Source organism: Carcharhinus amblyrhynchos, chromosome 32, assembly GCF_965287045.1.
Source record: "Carcharhinus amblyrhynchos chromosome 32, sCarAmb.v2.hapA, whole genome shotgun sequence".
Classification (NCBI taxonomy): Eukaryota; Metazoa; Chordata; class Chondrichthyes; order Carcharhiniformes; family Carcharhinidae; genus Carcharhinus; species Carcharhinus amblyrhynchos.
The window spans coordinates 14589842-14609569 of record NC_137355.1 but is presented as its reverse complement, the minus strand read 5'-3'; the positions used below and the strand labels follow the sequence as shown (position 1 = coordinate 14609569).

Genomic DNA, 19728 nt, shown 5'->3' with positions numbered 1-19728 from the left:
CCTCCTGAGAGACTTTAGCTGGGAGCGTATGAGTGTCAACAGCCCAATTGTCAGCTGCATATCCATAATAAATAAATGTCCCTGCGGGGGAAATGAAGAGCATTTGTTTTGTAAATGCCAGTAAAGAAAGATAGAAGCAGGCTCAAAACTTTAAGAAGGAAATTACGTACACAATTCCAAAGGTAAAAGTGGGACAGAGCTATGGGGAGGTGGGGGGGATAGAAAGGGAACCAGATCTAATTGGATCATAGAATCCATACAGTACAGAATCCAAGGAGGCCATTCGGTCCATTGAGCCTGCACTGACCACGATCCCACCCAGGCCCTATTCCCATAACCCCCACGTACTTAGCCTGCTAATCCCCCTGACACAAAAGGGCCATGGCCAATCCACCTAACCTGCACATCTTTGGACTGTGGAAGGAAACCAGAGCACCCGGAGGAAACCCATGCAGACACGGGGAGAATGTGCAAACTCCACGCAGACAGTGGCCTGAGGCCGGAATCGAACCCGGGTCCCTGGCGCTGTGAGGCAGCAGTGCTAACCGCTGTGCCATGGCGTAGCTAGACAACTGTTTTAGGAAATTATTGTAAAAGAATAAGTCTGACAAACTAAACAATGAGATCTCTCATCAGATATGCCATCTTGATTTATATTACACATGCTGTACTGTACGCCAAGGGCTCCCCAGGGGAATCTGCGGTAAATAAGCTTTTTGGATTACCTGAGTCATCAAGTATGAAGTCAAAATACCTTGTGAAAATGGGACTTGTTGTAGACACTATTCAAAAGGCTGATTATAATGGAGCGTGCATCGAAAGTGTCGTCTTTTAAAGAGAAAATGACTTCAGTGCACCCAGCAACCCAATGCGTACACAAGTTTTTCATTAGTGGGTTACAGGATAATGATCAGAGTTGACTAGTCCATGCAAATAGTTCTGACCATCTTTTGCTCCCCTCTTGCCTAATCGGTAGCCCCCCCACCTCTGAGTGGTGTTTCTTGTTAGTCAGTCTGGACCCACTCTGGTCAACCACATTTGGAGTATTATGAGCAATTTTGGGCCCCATATCTAAGGAAGGATGTGTGCCAGCAAAGGGCCCAGAGGAGGTTCACAAGGATGACCCTCGGAATGAAAGGCTTGATGTACAAGGGATGTTTGAGGACTCTGGGTCTGCACTCCATGGAGTTTAGAAGGATGAGGGTGGGATCTCACTGAAAGACCTGGATAGAGTGGAGAAGATGTTTCTGTTAGTCAGAGGAACTAGGATCCAAGGGCACAGCCTCAGATTAAAGGGTTAAAAACCCATTAGGAACAAGACGAGGAGGAATTTCTTCAGCCAGAGGGTGGTGAACCTGTGGAATTCATTGCCATAGAAAGCTGTGGAGGCCAGGTCATTGAGTGTACTGAAGACTTAGTTGGATAGGTTGTTGATTGGTAAGGAGATCAAAGGTTACGGGGAAAAAGACAGGAGAATGGGATTGACAAATATATCAGCCACGATTGAATGGTGGAGCAGACTCAATGGGCCAAATGGCCTAATTCTGCTCCAATATCTTATGGAGTCACATGTAGGCCAGACCGAATAAGGATGGCAGATTTCCTTCCACTAAAAGACATTAGTGAACCAGGTAGGTCTTTGCCACAAAGGTTTCAGTTTTACTGAATTTAAATTTCACCTTGGGCTGTGGTGGGATTCGAACCCAGGTTCCCAGATCTTGTCCTGGGTCTGACTAGTGTACTAGTCCAGTGCAAATACCACTGCACCACCACCTCTCCTAACTGCAGAGCAACCTGGTGAATTGCAATGAAGGAAGGAGCTATTCTGTGCGCACTGCATGTTTAATCATGGCATGTAGGCACCAGGCTGGCATTGTTGCCCTTCCTTAGTTGCTCTCGAATGTGGTGATAGTCCACCTTCTCGAACCACCACCATTTGCAAGCTTAGGGTGCTTTACAACAGTCCCAAATTAGTAATTTGTTCTTGATAAGTAAGGTTTGTGCTGTGTTTTGCAGTTGCACGTATGGCACAGTGGTTAGCACTGCGGCCTCACAGTGCCAAGGATCATGTTCAATTCCTGGCTTGGGTCACTGTTTGTGTGGAGTCTGCACATTCTCCCTGTGTCTGCATGGGTTTCCTCCGGGTGTTCTGGTTTCCTCCCACAGTCGGAAAGATGTGCTGGTTAGGCGCGTTGGCCATGCTAAATTCTCCCTCGGTATACCAGAACAGGCACCGGAGTGTGGCGACTAGGGGATTTACGCAGTAACTTCACTGCAGTGTTGATATAAGCTACTTGTGACTAATAAATAAACTTTAAACTGAATGCCATTTTCTTGGATACATATAGACTTCCAATCGCTGGGATTTTCCAATCCCGCCTGCACTATTGCGGACGGGTACAGGAAAATTTGCATAGTTGAATTTTGATCACTCTCCAAATTCCCCCACCCTGACCCTTGCAATGCTTGCCATCGGCAGGTCAGGAAAATCCTGCCAGAATCGCTCATCCAGCTTCCTTTCAAATATACCAAGGTGGCACAGTGGTTAGCATTGCTGCCTCACAGCGTCAGGGATCCAGGTTCAATTCCCGGCTTGGGTTACTGTCTGCACATTCTTCCCATGTCTGCGCGGGTTTCCGCCGGGTGCTCTGGTTTCCTCCCACAGTCCGAAAGATGTGCTGGTTAGGTACATTGGCCATGCTAAATTCTCCCTCAGTGTACCCAAACAGGTGTCGGAGTGTGGCGGCTAGGGGGTTTTCACAGTAACGTCATTGCAGTGTTAAGGTAAGCCTACTGATGACGCAAATAAATAAAAATAAAAAAAAAATACAGCAGACAGTCTGATGTGGAAAGTGGCCACAATGGGGACCACAAGGCTTGTGGATGGGGGAAGGGTCGAGAATGAAAAGGAGATTATAAAATAACTAAGAGGATTCAGAGGAGATAATGAAATAAGGCTATTGATTGCGTAATTCCCTGCTGGGACATGTCCAGTATGCGTCAGTAGCAATACTTATTGATCAGTGAATATTTGAGCTATTCATTACTAATGCATTATCAGAGTCAATTTTGCATCTCTTTTTCAGAATGCATGAATACATGTTCAATGGGAAAGTTAAAACTGTATTTGCGTACTGTTGCTCTGTATGTGTGAAGCTTTGTTGGGAAAGTGTCAGGGGAGTTGGTTGGCGTGCAAAAGAATTTAGACCTGGAAGGAAGGAACTTTCTTATAAAGGGATTCCCTTGTCAAAACTTAGTCAGCATACAAGTTATTATTTTATCATATCAGCAGGTGTTGACTTAGATTAAAGAAACAGAAAATGTTGGATAAAACCCAACAGGAGGCTTAGCCTTCCTTACGATCGCAGCTGATGTTAATAATGGACAAATCAAATCCCTGGTTTGGTAGAGCCTAATGTTGCTTCTGTTTTTTTAGAAATCGTGGGGGTCAGTTGCTGAGTTCATTCACAGAGTCTGCAATTACACAGTTCATACAACGAATAAGATGTTTTTTTCAAATGTGAATAAAGCCAGCGATGTTACACTGGACCAAAAATGCTCGGAGAGAATTCAATACATGTACCATAAAACTAATCAATCTCATGCAATTCTTTTCATCCCAGCAATCCTGACAGACACAAACCCCCAGTGAAGATTTATCACTTTCGTAACACCAAAGTTTCTTGCCTGGATTAGCTTAGTTTAAAATTGTTCTTTTTTTTTCTTTCCGGCTGACTTCTAAGCATCCAATAGATGAATTTCTTCAGTTGGTATCTCTCCCGGAAATCTGGAATTGAAATTCACTATTTTTTCAACTTTAGAGCAAACATGTGATTTCCCAAAACTCAGTTCCCCCTGTAAGCTTGCAGGTTTTCCTGCTGGAAAGATTTTTGATTTGATTTGATTTATTATTGTCACACGTATTAACCTACAGTGAAAAGTATTGTGTCTTGCGCGCTACACAGACAAAGCATTCCATTCATAGAGAAGGAAATGAGAGAGTGCAGAATGTAGTGCTATAGTCATAGCTACAGTGTAGAGAAAGATCAACTTAATGCAAGGTAAGTCCATTCAAAAGTCTGGTGGCAGCAGGGAAGAAGCTATTCTTGGGTCAAGAGGCTGAATAAATTAGGCTTGTACTCGTTAGAGTTTAGAAGAATGAGGGGAGATCTCATTGAGATGTATAAGATGATGAATGGGATGGATAGGATAGAGGTGGAGAGACTCTTCCCGCTCAGAAAGGACAGTAGGACTAGGGGGCACAGCCTCAAGATAAAGGGGGGGCGATTTAGAACGGAGTTGAGGAGGAACTTCTTCACTCAAAGGGTGGTGAATCTCTGGAATTCTCTGCCCGTTGAAGTGGTGGAGGCTGCCTTGCTAAATATTTTTAAGACGCGGGTTGATGGGTTTTTGATAAGCGAGGGGATTAAGGGTTATGGGGAGAGGGCGGGAATGTGGAACTGAGCCACGACAGATCAGCCATGATCTTATTGAATGGCGGGGCAGGCTCGAAGGGCTAGTTGGCCTACTCCTGCTCCTATTTCTTATGTTCTTATGTTCTTATGTCAGTTGGTACGTGGCCTCAGACTTTTGTATCATTTTCCCGAAGGAAGAAGGTGGAGGAGAGAATGTCCTCGATGCCTGGGGTCCTTAATTAAGCTGGCTGCTTTGCTGAGGCAGCGGGAAGTGTAGACAGAGTCAATGGATGGGAGACTGGTTTGCGTGATGGATTGGGCTACATTCACGACCTTTTGTACATCTTCTTACTGCGCTTGCTGCTATGCGCACACTTAATAACTGTGCTTCTACGCTTCCCTGTCTTTCTGTATGCCTCTGAACATTTTACAATAGTCATAGGTATGTTTTTTTTTCTATTTAACGTTTTCTTTAATCTCACTAAAGCACTAACTGTTAGCATTGCTGCCTTATAGTGCCAGGGAACCGGGTTCGATTCCCAGCACAGGCCGCTGTCTGTGCGGAGTCTGCATGTTCTCCCCGTGTCTGCGTTGATTTCCTCCAGGTTCTCTTCTAAGACTCAACTCTATGTCTTTGCTGGAAGCAGTTTATTTTTCATACAGTCCCATAGAATCCCGACAGTGCAGAAGGGGGCCATTCGGCCCATCAATTCTGCACTGACACCAATCCCACCCAGGCCCAATCCCCGCTTAGTTACCCTGTTAATCCTTCTAACCTATCATCTCCCAGGACTTTAAAGGGCAATTTAGCACGTCCAATCAACTAACCAGCGCATCTTTCGGAGTGAGGCAGGAAACCGGAGCACCCAGAGGAAACCCACGCAGACACGGGGAGAACGTGCAGACTCCACACAGAGAGTGACCCAGCCCGAGAATCGAACCCAGGTCCCTGGCGCTGTGAGACAGCAGCGCTAACCACTGTGCCACAGTGACAAGGAAGCTTCCCGTACTGGAAAAGTGAACAATTTAATTCCTGGAGCTAAAGCTCTGCGGAAAGCAGAAATGATGAGATCTTAAAACCCTGCCTGTTTACCTGCCATCGCAGTTTGCTGTACGCTTGGAGGGAACGGAATTCTGATTAGTAGTGAATAACTGTGTATTTCCACTCTAACTATATATGCTCCATTGATTGCTGTAACATGAAAAGTGAATCAGCGCAAACACTTGTCATTAGAGGGATAATTGTGAAGCAGGAGGTGATATTAAAACTGCTGTAATTGTATTACAAAATATTACCACAGTGAATAAACCCAAGGCCCAGATATGAATCACAAACTTGTCATTTTCGCCAAGGTGGCCAAACAAGTTTAGTTTATTTATTAGTATCACAAGTTGCATTAGTAAAACACTCTTTAAAGAGGGAGCAAAAATGTCCCAGGTGCTTCACAGGACATTGATCAGACAATATTTGACACTGAGACACGTGGAAAGGTGAGTAACAGCTTTAAAGTTTATTTATTACTGTTGGCTTACATCAACACTGCAATGAAGTTACTGTGAAAATCCCCCTAGTCGCCACACTCCGGCACCTGTTCGGGTACACTGAGGGAGATTTTAGCACCTAATCAGCACGTCTTTCGGACTGTAGGAAGAAACCGGAGCACCCGGAGGGAACCCACACAGAATGTGCAGACTCCACACAGACAGTGACCCAAGCCGGGAATCGAACCCATGGCCCTGCCACTGTGAGGCAGCAGTGCTAACTACCGTGCCACCTCGATGCATTTGAAAGGAAGCTAGATGAGCAATTCTGGCAGGATTTTCCTGACCTGCCAATGGCAAGGATTGTCAGGGTTAGGGCAGGGGGATTAAAAGAGCTGTCAAAAATCAACTCTGCCAATCTGTCCCATCCGCAACAGTGCTGATGGGACTGGAAAATCCCATCTACGGGAAGCCTGTTTGTAACGAAGGAAGTGGCTTTAAGTTTATTTATTAGTGTCACAAGTAGGCTTACAGTAACACTGCAATGAAAATCCCCCGAGTTGCCACACTCCAGCGCCTGTTCGGGTACACTGGGGGAGAATTTAGCACCTAACCAGCATGTTTTTCAGACTATGGGAGGAAACCGGAGCACCTAGAGGAAACCCATGCTGACATGAGGAGGACATGCAGACTCCACACAGACAGTGACCCAAGCCAGGAATCAAACCTAGGTTCCTGGCGCTGTGAGGCAGCGGTGCTAACCACTGTGCCACTGTGCGCTGAAAGACTTGTTTTAATGCTGCGCATTCTGCTATTTCTAAATTCTAAAGCAAACATCCAGGGGCTTGTTTGATTTTGAAAGTGTGATACCATTTGTCCGCTGTGTTTTCTCAGTGTTTCTGATGCAGAGGCACCAGTTATTGAATGAGCTTTGCAGCATCTACAAAGCAAAGACTGGTCAAGTCGCCAATTCTATTCTGTAAGGCAATCCTTTGATAATTTCCTTTACACGCTTCAGGATAACTCAAAACTGGCAGGAATATCATGCAAACCAAACTGCAACCTTTTAGAATTTCCAAGTAAATTCAGATGGCATCAAAGAGTTTTCAGTATCACAGATATAATCTGAAAGGAATACATATTTTGGAAGGAGAAAAATGTTTCTATTCATTTCTTTAAAATTGAGTTTGTGTCGACAAACTTTGTGTGTTTGTGTGTGTATTTGTGCGCATATGTGTGTGTGTATTTGTGCGTGTATGTGTGTGTGTGTGTGACAGAGAGAAGATGATTTGTGTATGTGAGAATGGTAACAGAGAAAGATGGTGATGTATGTGTGTGTGTTAGAGTCTGGTACAGAGATAGAGAAAGAGAGACGGGTGTGTGTGTGTGTGTGTGTGTGACACAGAGAGAGATTGTGATTGTGTGTGTGAGAGAGAGAGAGACACAGCGTGATAGTGGTACACAGAGGGAAGGAGAGATGGCAGTGTGTATGTGTGTGTGTGTGTGTGTGTGTGACATAGAGAGAGAGAGATGGTGATCTGTGTGTGTGAGAGAGAATGGTACACAGAGGGAGGGAGAAATGGCAGTGTGTGTGTGTCTGTGTGTGTGTGTGTGTGTGTGTGACATAGAGAGAGGGAGAGAGATAGAGGGAGGGAGAAATGGCAGTGTGTGACAGAGAGAGAGAGGGAGGTTGTGATGTGTGTGTGTGTGTGTGAGAGAGAGAGAAAACAGGAGCGACGTAGGTAGGCTCCAGAGAGATGAGGTAATTTGGGTTTGTGCTTGTCAGATAGTTTCATTGACTTGAAGCAAATGAATGCACCACATTAAGCCTATCAACACCTTGAGTACATTCAATTCCGAGCTGATAAATTGTGGAGGGAGTGTGTGTTTATTGGAATTCTCACTGCAGTGAGAAACAATTGAGGCAGGCCACAGACACCCAATCAGATTAGCTTAATTTTACCAAGACCATGTTGGTTAGAATTCAATTGTACTTAAATTATAGATGGCTTGTGCTACTGTTTGCTGCTGTGGGAATCCTTGGTGATACCTATAGAGCCCTTCAAAAAACAATGCAATCAGTTTATCCAAGTACAGTGGTTATTTTAAGACAATTTATTGCAAGTGTATGAATAATGTTGGTGACAACTTGATGGCTGGAGTCTCCAGCCTGCTTCCTCCTTTGGTGAGCACTGCTACCTCATAGCACCGATCCCCGGCTTGGGTCACTGTCTGGGTGGAGTCTGCACATTCTCCCCATGTCTACGTGGGTTTCCCCCAGATGCTCCGGTTTCCTCCCAGCGTCCGAAAGACATGCTGGTTAGATGCTAAATTGTCCCTCGGTGTATCCGAACAGGCGCCAGAGTTGAGGATTTTCACGGTAACTTCATTGCAGTGTTAATGCAAGCCAACTTGTGACATGAATAAATAAACTTTAAAGCTGTTACTCACCTTTCCATGTGTCTCAGTGTCAAATATTGTCTGATCAAACTCCTGTGAAGCATCCTGGGACATTTTTGCTCCTTATTAAAGGTGTTTTACAAGTGAACTTACTACTGCATTGAGACCATTTCCTGCCGCGGGAATCATAACGGGCGGGGGGATGGACCATGCAAAAATCCATTGACTTCGGGTGGGATTTTTTGGCCTTGTGGCAAATATTAGCTATGTGTCCGACCGTAGTGTATTGTTGATCTAGCAGAAGGAACTCGTTGAATGTATTCAAGAGGCAGCTACACCTAGCATTTGGAGCGAATGGGATAAGAACATAAGAAGTAGGAGCAGGAGTAGGCCTCTCGAGCCTGCTCCACCATTGAGTAAGATCTTTTTGTGGACTCAGCTCTACTTACCCGCCTGCTCACCATAATCCTCAATTCCTTTACTGTTCAAAAATGTCTATGCAAAGGTTATGGGGAGAAAGCAGGATTACGCTATTGCATTGGACAATTAAGCCATGATCGTGATGAATGGTGGAACAGGCCAAATAGCCTCCTCCTGCTCCTATGCTATGTCGATGTTTCATAAAATGAAGCAAAACTTGCTCCAACTTAAAAATCAAAGAGAAAGATTTAATAATGAAACATCTTCACTCCAACACTTCAGGCCTCACCCTGGGCCATTCCAAACCCCAGCAGCTTCTTATTTGTATCGAGTCAGCTGGCCTCCACATCATTTTTGTCATTGGTTACGTAGTTTACTGGGTCAGCTGACCCCTACAGCCTGTTACCAAAAAATCCAATGTTATCATTGATTACATTCTAACACATGTTATGGGTGAATAATGCACTCAGACCCATGTAGTGTTGGTGTGGAGGGAGGTGGACCTTCTCGTGGTCCTGCTCCTGAACCTGGCCAAGTTGGCCATTAATAGGTCCAGGCGGGTGGTTGAGGGGATTGTCCATTTCGACTGTCTACCTGTCTTCCATATCCATGTTCAGTATTGGGTGCCCCTGAACAGGGAGTACGCAGTGTCCGGTGGCATAACCAAGACCTTCCATGTCCCATGGGCATCGCAGGGACTAGAGTCTTTTATTGGCCCCTTTAATCACATCTTAAGTAAGCAGACTTACTCTTTGTGATATATATATAAATGATTTGGAAGCAGATGTAGCTGGTCTGATTACTAACTTTGCAGACAACACAAAGATTGCTGGAGTTACAGATAGTGATGAGCATTCTCAGAGAATACAGCAGAATATAGATAGGCTGGAAAATTGGGCAGAGAAATGGCAGATGGAATTTAATCCAGATAAATGCAAAGTGATGCATTTTGGTAGATCTAATGCAGGGGGGAGCTATACAATAAATGGCAGAACCATCAGGAGTTTGGATACACAAAGGGGTCTGGGTGTGCAAGTCCACAGATCCTTAAAGGTGGCAACGTAGGTGAAAAAGGTGGTGAAGAAGGCATATGGCATGCTTGCCTTTATTGGACGGGGCATAGATTTTGAAGTTGGCATAAGATGTGGCAGTTATATAGAACGTTGGTTAGGCCACATTTGGAATACTGCGTACAGTTCTGGTCGCCACACAACCAGAAGGATGTGGAGGCTTTGGAGAGAGTGCAGAAAAGGTTTACCAGGATGTTGCCTGATATGGAGGGTCTTAGCTATGAGGTGAGATTGAATAAACTGGGGCTGTTCTGCCTGGAAAGACAGAGGTTGAGGGAAGACCTGATAGAAGTTTATAAAATTATGAAGGGCACAGATAGGGTGAAGAGTTGGAAGCTTTTTCCCAGGTCGGAAATGACAAACACAAAGGGTCACAAGTTTAAGGTAAGTGGGGCGGGGGGTGAGGTTCAATACAGATATGTGGGCGACGTATTTTACACAGAGGGTGGTGGGGGCCTGGAATGCACAACCAAGCAAGGTGGTTGAGGCAGATGTGCTAGGATCATTTAAGACTTATCTAGATAGCCACATGAACAGACTGGGAATAGAGAGATACAAACGGATGGTCTAGTTAGGAACACATGATTGGTACAGACTTGGAGGGCTGAAGGGCCTGTTCCTGTGCTATATTGTTCTTTGTTCTTGACTTGTGACACTAATAAATAAACTTTAAACATTGTTTCTTTCAGTTTTCTGTGAGATTCTGTTTCCTTTGATGCGGCCTTTATGGGGCTGCATTTAATTCACTCCACAGTTTGTTGATTTTGTTATTTGGTTAACACAAAAGAAGCACTCTTGTGGTTTCTGGGAAGTGTCTCCGGCTCACCTGCTGATTTGACATTTTCTATGTTGTTTAAATATAGCAACATAGAAAATCGGAGCAGGAGGAGGCCGTTCAGCCCTTCGAGCCTGCTCCACCATTCATTACGATCATGGCTGATTGCCCAACTCAATAGCATGAGCCCCCGCCTCCCCCCCACTCCCCAAAATCCTTTGATCTCCAAGAACTATATCTACTCCATGAAAGCATATAGGGTGGGATTTTCTGGTCTAGCTCACCCCAAAACCATAAAATCCCACACAAGATCAATCCACCTTTCCATTGACTGCCTCTCATTTGTTCTGGTGGTGGCCAGTGTGATAAAATGTTTTGGCCTCAGCTGCTTTCTGCCATAACGAATTCCACAAGCCAAACACTCTGTGGCTGAAGAAATTTCTCCTAATCACCGTCCTAAATATATCCCCAGACTTGTGATCCCTGGTCCTGAACACCCCAACCATTGGGGACATCCTTCTTGCATCTACCCTGTCTAGTCCTGTTAGAATTTTATAGGTTCCTATGAGATCCCCATTCATTCTTCTGAACTCCAGCCAATACAATACTAACCAACTCAATCTCTCCTCATACGTCAGTCCTGCCATCCCAGGAATCTCTTCTCTGCAATCCCTCTGGAGCAAGAACATCCTTTCTAAGGTAAAGATAATTTCAGGACTTTGAGGCTAATTACCCCCAGCGCCTCTGAGGTCAAGTACCTTGGTGATAATTTTTTTTTCAATTACCAAAATTTCACTAAAACTATGCTTTCCAGCCAAAATAAAAATATAAGTAGTATGTTTTCTAATTATCCATGGTGGCACAGTAATTAGCACTAATGCTTCACAGCGCCATGGACCCAGGTTCAATTCTGGTCTTGGATCACTGTGTGGAGTCTGCATGTTCTCCCCGTGTCTGCATGGGTTTCCTCCGGGTGCTCCGGTTTCCTCCCACTGTCCAAAAATGTGCGGGTTAGGTTGATTGGCCATGCTAAATTGCCCCTCAGTGTAAGGGATTTAGCTGGGAAAAACGTGAGGTTATGGGGATGGGGCCTGAGTGGGATTGTTGTCGAGGCAGGCTCATTGAGCTGAATGGCCTCCTGCATTACAGGGATATTCTCAAAAGTTTGAAGTTTAATTTATTAGTGTCACAAGTAGGCTTACATTAACACTGCAATGAAGTCACTGTGAAAATTCCCCAGTTGCCACAGTCTGGCACCTGTTTGGGTACACTGAGGGACAATTTAGCATGGCCAATGCACCTAACCAACACACCTTTCAGGCTGCAGAAGGAAACCGGAGCGCCTGGAGGAAACCCACGCACACATGGGGAGAACGTGCAGATTCTGCACAGACAGTGACCCAAGCCGGGAAGCGAACCCAGGTCCCTGCACTGTGAGGCAGCAGTGCTAACCAATGCGCCCCCTTGCCACCCATGGGTGGAATTGTCCCGCCCCACCCGCCAAGGGAATCATAGTGAATGTCACATCCCCTGAAAAGCCCTGCCCAAGGTCAATTGGACGATGCAAAGGTTTATTGACTTCGGGCGGGACTTTTCAAGTTTGGGGCACAGTTGGAAAATCCCTCCTGATGTTTCCAATGATGACCAAACCCTAAATTGATTGCGAGTATGTCTGTGCACCATTGAACCAACACAACTGTAGTTAAGTTTGCAGGAACTTGACGTGGATGATGAGACAGGGTCCAATTTTTCCAACCAAGTAGCGTGCAGTCAATGGTAGTAATTGTTTTATATTGTAAAGCCATCTGGCACATAGACCAACATGTCCCTAGGAAACCTCCAGCCATAATTCTCTTTCTTTCAGAGCTTTCTACAGATATAAGATGTGGCACCTCATTGATTTACTTTTAGTTGTTCATCTTTCAAATAAAACATTGAGTTTTATTGTTCTTTTATTTTTCCTTCAGCGCCTGGCTTCTCCGAAGGTTGTACATTGATATTTTACATACCTTACAAAGCTTACTGGCTCTTAAAACTCGGGGCCTCATTTTACGTCTACCTCCCCGTCCACCCCACCCCAAGCTCAGATGAGAGTGGGCAGTCTAATTTTTAAAGTAATCTCTTCGACAAGATTTTATTTATTCATGTCACACCGTTCTGGGATACAGTGAAAAGTATTGTTCCTTGCGTGCTATACAAAGTATACTGTTCATTGAGTACACAGGGGGTGAACGAAAGGAGAGAGTGCAGAATTTAGTGTTATAGTCACAGAGAGGGTGTAGAGAAAGATGAACTTAATGTCTGTAGGTCCATTCTAAAGTTTGATGGCAGCAGGGAAGAAGCTGTTCTTGAGTCGGTCAGTACGTGACCTCAGACTTTTGTATCATTTTCCCAGTGGAAGAAGGTGAAAGAGAGAATGTCTGGGGTGTGTGGGGTCCTTGGTTATGCTGGCTGCTTTTCTGAGGTAGCGGGAAGTATAGACGGAGTCAATGTTACCACCTAGCCTGCCGCGGAAATCGGAGTGGGCGAAGGGCGGAGCATGGGAAGGTCCATTGATCTTAGACAGGTTTTTAACCATTTTGGGGATAAGCAAAGCCGTAAAATCCTGCCCAATGGATGGGAGGCTGGTTTGGGGGATGGACTGGGCTATGTTCATAACCTTTTGTACTTTCTTGCGGCCTTGGGTAGAGCCGTACCAAGCTGTGATACATCTGGGAAGGGTGCATTCTTTGGTGCATCTGTAAAAATTGTGGACATGTCAAATTTCCTTAGCCTCTTGAGAAAGTAGAGGTGTTGGTGGGGCTTTTTTACCTCTAGCAGGAGGAACCAGGGCAGGTTGTTGGTGATCTGGGCACTTAAAAGTTCTTGGTCATTTCAGCTTCATCCCTGTTGATGTAGACAGGGACGTGTCCTCCACTATGCTTCTAGAAGTCAATGGCTACCTCCATTGTTTAACTGATAGAGAGTTGGAGGGAAGGAAGGTCTACCTTTGTAGTCTGCCCTTTGCCATTTTGGTGGCTGCTCTTCTTCAGATAGAAGACCCTCTTTCTTCATACCTACCCGTAGCCTTAAAACCGCACCCCCTGCCACCTCACTCTTCCTGAGGTACCCAAACACTCCCTGCCCAAACACCTCTGCCTCTATCGTACTCCTCTTGGAGTACAGGCACAAAAAAAACCCCATCTGGTTCACTAATGTCCTTAAGGGTCAACACGTGGCTCCAGAGCCACAGCAATGTGGTTGACTCTCAACTTCCGTCGGGCAACTAGAGAGAGGCAATAAATGCTGGCCAGTCCCACGTCCCACGAATGAATAAAATATAAAGTAATCCTATCTCTTGCAGCGCCAGGATGAGATGCTCAAGGCTGCTACTGAAGCCTTTGTGTATTGTAGAGGAACTTACTCCCCTGGGACAGACTTACAAAGAAGGTTGCACTCATGCTTATAGTTTCCACTCTTATATTCTCTCCATCAGCTTCCCATCAATACAATTTTGGACTCAATTAGATGTTGTTTGATCAGACTCCGAAGACCAATTAAGGAATATCTAAACTTTTAATATTCCAGGATAAAAATCAACATTGCATAATGGGTTTTTGATTGATGGGTTGTTCCCTCCATGGGAACATGCTTTTCTGAGGAAGTAATTGATTTCTTGACGGAGTTAGATCAGTGGATGTTGACGTTTGATGAATGGGACAACTTGGGGCCAGATTTTGAGGAACTCAATGGGGGAGAATGTACGTAGGTGAGCGGATGTGGACTTTCACACTGCGGCCTGGTTTGCGAGCATCACTTTAGCCTTTTCCGGGGGGTGAGATGGGGTGGGGGGGTGGTGGCGGGGAGGAGGGGGTGAGTTGGTGGGGGGGAGGGTGATGGAAGGACTACCCATCTGCAAGCAGCAGAGAGCCAATTACAGTTCTTTAAAGGTGAAGTAAGGCCTATCATCAAAGGCTGACTGCAAATTTCCAGTCTTTCCCTGGACCCTCGAGCACCGTGCCAAATATCTTTTGCATTAACCTGATGTTACTTAGGCATTTTGATGCTGCCACGAACCTTCAATGTGTCACCAAAACCTGGTGAGATTTTTGATGCATCCCAATGATTTGCCATTGAGTTTCTTCACAAGTGATTAGACTGAATGCTAATGGTGTCTAAACCCAATGATATTAGATGTCCCCAAATGAAATGTGTACGCTGCGATTTTTTGTTATGATGTGGAGATGCCGGCGTTGGACTGGGGTAAACACAGTAAGAAGTCTCACAACACCGGGTTAAAGTCCAACAGGTTTATTTGATAGTAAATTATTTGATAGTGGGTTTACTATCAAATAAGCCTGTTGGACTTTAACCTGGTGTTGTGAGACTTCTTACTACATTTTTTTATCTGATTGGCTTTATTTAGTGAGGTTTGATTAGTATTAAAACTTGGGCCATTGTTAGCATTCTGGAAAAGGAGTCTCCATCCAATTCAAGTTTTGATTTAATTTGATTTATTACTGTCGCGTATTGTTTTTTTTGCACACTATACAGACAAAGCATTCCATTCATAGACAAGGAAACAAAGAGAGTGCAGAATATAGTGTTGCAGTCATAGCTAGGGTGTAGAGAAAGATCAACTTAATGCAAGGTAAGGCCATTCAAAAGCCTGATAGCGGCAGGGAAGAAGCTGTCCTTGAGTCGGTCGATACGTGACCTCAGAGTTTTGAATCTTTTTCCCGACAGAAGAAGGTAGAAGAGAGAATGTCCGGGGTGCACGGGGTCCTGAATTTTGCTGGCTGCTTTGTTGAGAAAACGGGAAGTACAGACAGAGTCAATGGGTGAGAGGCTGGTTTGCGTGATGGACTGGGCTACATTCACAACCCTTTGTAGTTTCTTGCAGTCTTGGGCAGAGCAGGAGCCATACCAAGCTGTGATACAACCAGAAAGAATGCTTTCTACGGTGCATCTGTAAAAGTAGGTGAGAGTCATAGCTGACATGCCAAATTTCCTTAGTCTTCTGAGAAAGTAGAGGCATTGGTAGGTTTTCTTAACTAGAGTGTCAGCATGGAGGGGACCAGGACAGGTTGTTGGTGATCTGGCCACCTAAAAACTCGAAGCTGTCGACCCTTTCTACTTCAACCCCGTTGATGTAGACAGGGACATGTTGTCTACTCTTCCTGAAGTTGATGACAATCTCCTTTTGATGGATTCAGAATTGGCCTTTGTATTATGAATTTTGGAGCAACTTCTGGCCACAAGTATAAGCCAAGGTGAGTTCAGTTATCTAATACCCTACAGGATCACCTCTGGAAGTCTTCGCTCTACAGTTTGCAGCCTCCGAGTCCCCCAACCTCTCATATCCCACTTCTCGTTCCTTCCAAAACCCACAAACAGGGTGGCCCTGGGAGACCCATTGGCTGGAAATTTACCAGCATGCCCACCCCAGAATCAGGGTAGGTAGGACTCTCACAGAAAAATGGCCTCCGGCGGGATCTTATAAGCCTCAGGGCGGGTGAGGCGATAAAATTCCTGCAATCATATCGGCCTATCTTGACTCCATCCTCTCTTACTTTGTCCAATCTCTTCCCACCTATATCCGTGATTCCTCTAATACCCTACGTCATATCGAGAAGGCAAATGGAATGTTGTTTTTTATTGGAAGGGAGATGGAACGTAGAAGTAGGAATATTTTACTATAGTTGTGCAGGGTGTTGATGAATTTTTTAAAAAATTCATTTGTCGGACATGGGCATTGTTGGCTGGACCAGCATTTATTGCCCATCCCTAGTTGCCCCTTGAGAAGGTGGTGGTGAGCTGCCTTCTTGAATCGCTGCAGTCCACATGCTGTGGGTTGACCCACAATGCCGTTAGGGAGGGAATTCCAGGATTTTGACCCAGTGACTGCGAAGGAACGGCCAATATATTTCCAAATTGGTGAGTGGCTTAAAGGGGAGATTGCTGGTGGTGGTGTTCCCATGTATCTGCTGCCCTTGTCCTTCTAGATGGAATTGGTTGTGGGTTTGGAAGGTGCTGTCTAAGGATCTTTGGTGAATTTTAGATGGTACACAATGCTGCTACTGAGCGTCAGTGGTGGAGGGAGTGGATGTTTGTGGATGTGGTGCCAATCAAGTAGGGCTGCTTTGTCTTGGATGGTGTCAAGCTTCTTGAGTGTTGTAGGAGTTGCACCCATCCAGGTAAGTGAGGAGTATTCCATCACACTCCTGACTTGTGCCTTGTAGACGGTGGACAGGCTCTGGGGAGTCAGAAGGTGAGTTACTCGCCACAATATTCCTAGCCTCTGATCTGCTCTTGTAGCCATTGTGTCTATGTGGCGAGTCCAGTTGAGTTTCTGGTCAATGGTAACCCTGAGGATGTTGACAGTGGGGGATTCAGTGACGGAAACACCATTGAATGTCAAGGGCAGGTGGTTAGAGTGGTCTTCAAAGACTTTAAATGTATTAGAAGCAGTTTAAAGATTCACTCAACTGAGTCTTGGGGTGTGGGAGTTATCTTATGAAGGGAAGGCTGTATTTGTGTCCAGTGGAGTTTAGTGTCGGGGGAGTAGCAGGGTAAATACATAAAGTTACTGGAAAGGGTCTGGTTGGGATTGTGGTCTGTGCAGACTCAATGGGCCTCCTTCTGCACTATAGAGATTGTATAAGGGCACCAAAAGAGAAAATGCAGGAAAATCTCAGCAGGTCTGGCAGCATCTGTAACATAAAACATAGAACATTACAGTGAAACACAAGTCCTTAGGCCCTCGATGTTGCTCCGACCTGAGAAACCAATCTAAAGCCCATCTAACCTACACTATTCCAATATCATCCATATGTTTATCCAATGAACATTTAAGTGCACATAATGTTGGTGAATCCACTACTGTTGCAGGCAGGGCATTCCAAGCCCTTACTACTCTCTGAGTAAAGAACCTACCTCTAACATCTTTCCTAAGGAGAGAAATGGGCTGATGCTTCAAGTCCAGATGACCCTCTGTCAAAGCTCAAAACCATAGAAAGTGGGAGATATTTATACTGCGGGGGAGGGAATGAAAGATGAGTCATAGCCACAAAAACAAGGGGAAAGGCTGCTAATGGCAGCCCATAGAGAGAATGGAGGGTGTGAATGGCCAAACGACAGGGAAGCTGAGATCACAGGGTAAGCAGTGACAGGTGGTCCATTTGGCCCATCGAGTCGGTGCAGCCCGCAATCCCACTCAGACCCTATCCTGGTAAACCCCATGTACTTACCCTGCTAGTCCCCCTGATACTCAACTCCACTGGACACAGATACAGCCTGTCCAACATTTCTTTGTATAATGGCATTTCTTTAACCATTAACACATTGTTCGTGTCAATTAGTTTGTATTTACATTGTTTGGTCATTAACCCAAGCTCCACAGTTCTTGACTCTTAAAATCCCGGGACCTAATTCTCTTCACTCCCGTGACGAACTGCTTTGGTACAAAGGAATGGGTTCCTGTGCCATCTAAGAACTCCAAAACAAAATTCAAAGATTTGAGCTCTTGTTCGGAATGATGTGAGTGGACAGGACATGATCAGGAACAGCGGAATATAATTTAAATTGAGGATATATGCAGAGGAACTGTAAACCGCTATTTAAACAGAATTCACACAGTATGGAACAGTGGGACGTGATTTAAATTAAGGTCTCGTGGCAAGGAGCAGTGGGATGTGATTTAAGTTGGCAACGCATTAATTGCTTGTTAAATATTCATTATTATTAATAAGCACAAAACATTGCTTCAGCCTCGGTTGGAGAATTGTGCCCGTGCTTTAGGGGAGATGTGAAGGCATTAAAAGGGTGCCGAGAAGATTCACGGGAATGGTTCCAGGGATGAGGAATCTCAACTATGTGGATAGATAGGGGAAGACGGGACTGCCCTGCTTGGAGAAGAGAAGTTTGAGAGGAGATCTGATCGAGGTGTTCTAAATCCTGAGTGGTTGGGACAGAGTAGACAGGGAGAAACTACTTAGGATAGACGGGGTGGCCTTATGGCGTTGCTGCCTCACAGCGCGAGGGACCTAGGTCTGATTCTGGCCTTGGCTGACTGCCTGTGTGGAGCTTGCACTTTCTCCCCGTGTCTGAGTGGGTTTCCTCCGTGTGCTCCATCAAAAAATGGCCATTGTTTCTTTTTCCAACCAAGTTGACCGGCACGCTTTACATTTGATCAGAGCTGGGCAGTTTACTGTTCCGTGCTACATTTTCCAGGACAACACCTCCACCAATCAGAGTCCACTTGCCAAGCAATCAGTTCCCTCCTCTCATGAATGTTAGAATGTAACTGGTGGCAACTTTGTATTGGATGTAATGTGACCAATGGTAACAAGCTGTAAGTGTCAGCTGACCCAGTAAGCCATGGAACCTAATTTGATTTGATTTGATTTGATTTATTATTGTCACATGTATTAGTATACAGTGAAAAGTATTGTTTCTTGTGCACTGTCCAGAAAAGCACACTGTTCATAGAGAAGGAAACGAAAGAGTACAGAATGTAATGTTACAGTCATAGCTAGGGTGTAGAGAAAGATCAACTTAACGCAAAGTAACTCCATTCAAAAGTTTGATGGCAGCAGGGAAGAAGCTGTTCTTGAATCAGTTGATACGTGACCTCAGACTTTTGTATCTTTTCCCGACTGAAGAAATTGGAAGAGGGATTGCCTGGAGTGCATGGACTCCTTAATTATGCTGGCTGCTTTTCCCAAGACAGCAGGAAGTGTAGACAAAGTCAATGGATGGGAGGCTGGTTTGCGTGATGGATTGGGCTACATTTATGACCTTTTGTAGTTCCTTCTGGTCTTGGGTAGAGCAGCAGCCATACCAAGCTGTAATACAACTAGAAAGACTGTTTTCTATAGCGCATCTGTAAAAGTTGTGAGAATCGTAGCTGACATGCCAAATCTCCTTAGTTTTCTGAGAAAGTAGATTACAGAATGATATAGTCAGCTAACCAGCTGACTCACTATAAATAAGAACCTGTTGGGAATTGTGGATAGCTTGGAGTGGCCCAGGGCGAGGCCCCAATTTTGAAGTAATGAGGTTTCTTTATTAAATCCTTTCTTTGACTTATAAGTTGGAGTAAGTTTTATTATATTTGTATTGTCTGTATTTGGAGAGTTCCTTCTGAAGAAACAATGAAGCACACGTTTTTGTTTCTCCTGTTCCA

The 19728-nt window shown here is 45.0% G+C and overlaps 1 protein-coding gene across 4 annotated transcripts in view; it reads left to right on the top strand.

Annotated features, from left to right (window-relative positions):
* celf6 (CUGBP Elav-like family member 6) overlaps nucleotides 1-19728 on the top strand; it is a 691837-nt gene that overhangs the window by 215464 nt on the left and 456645 nt on the right. The gene's annotated exons all lie outside the window — the stretch shown is intronic.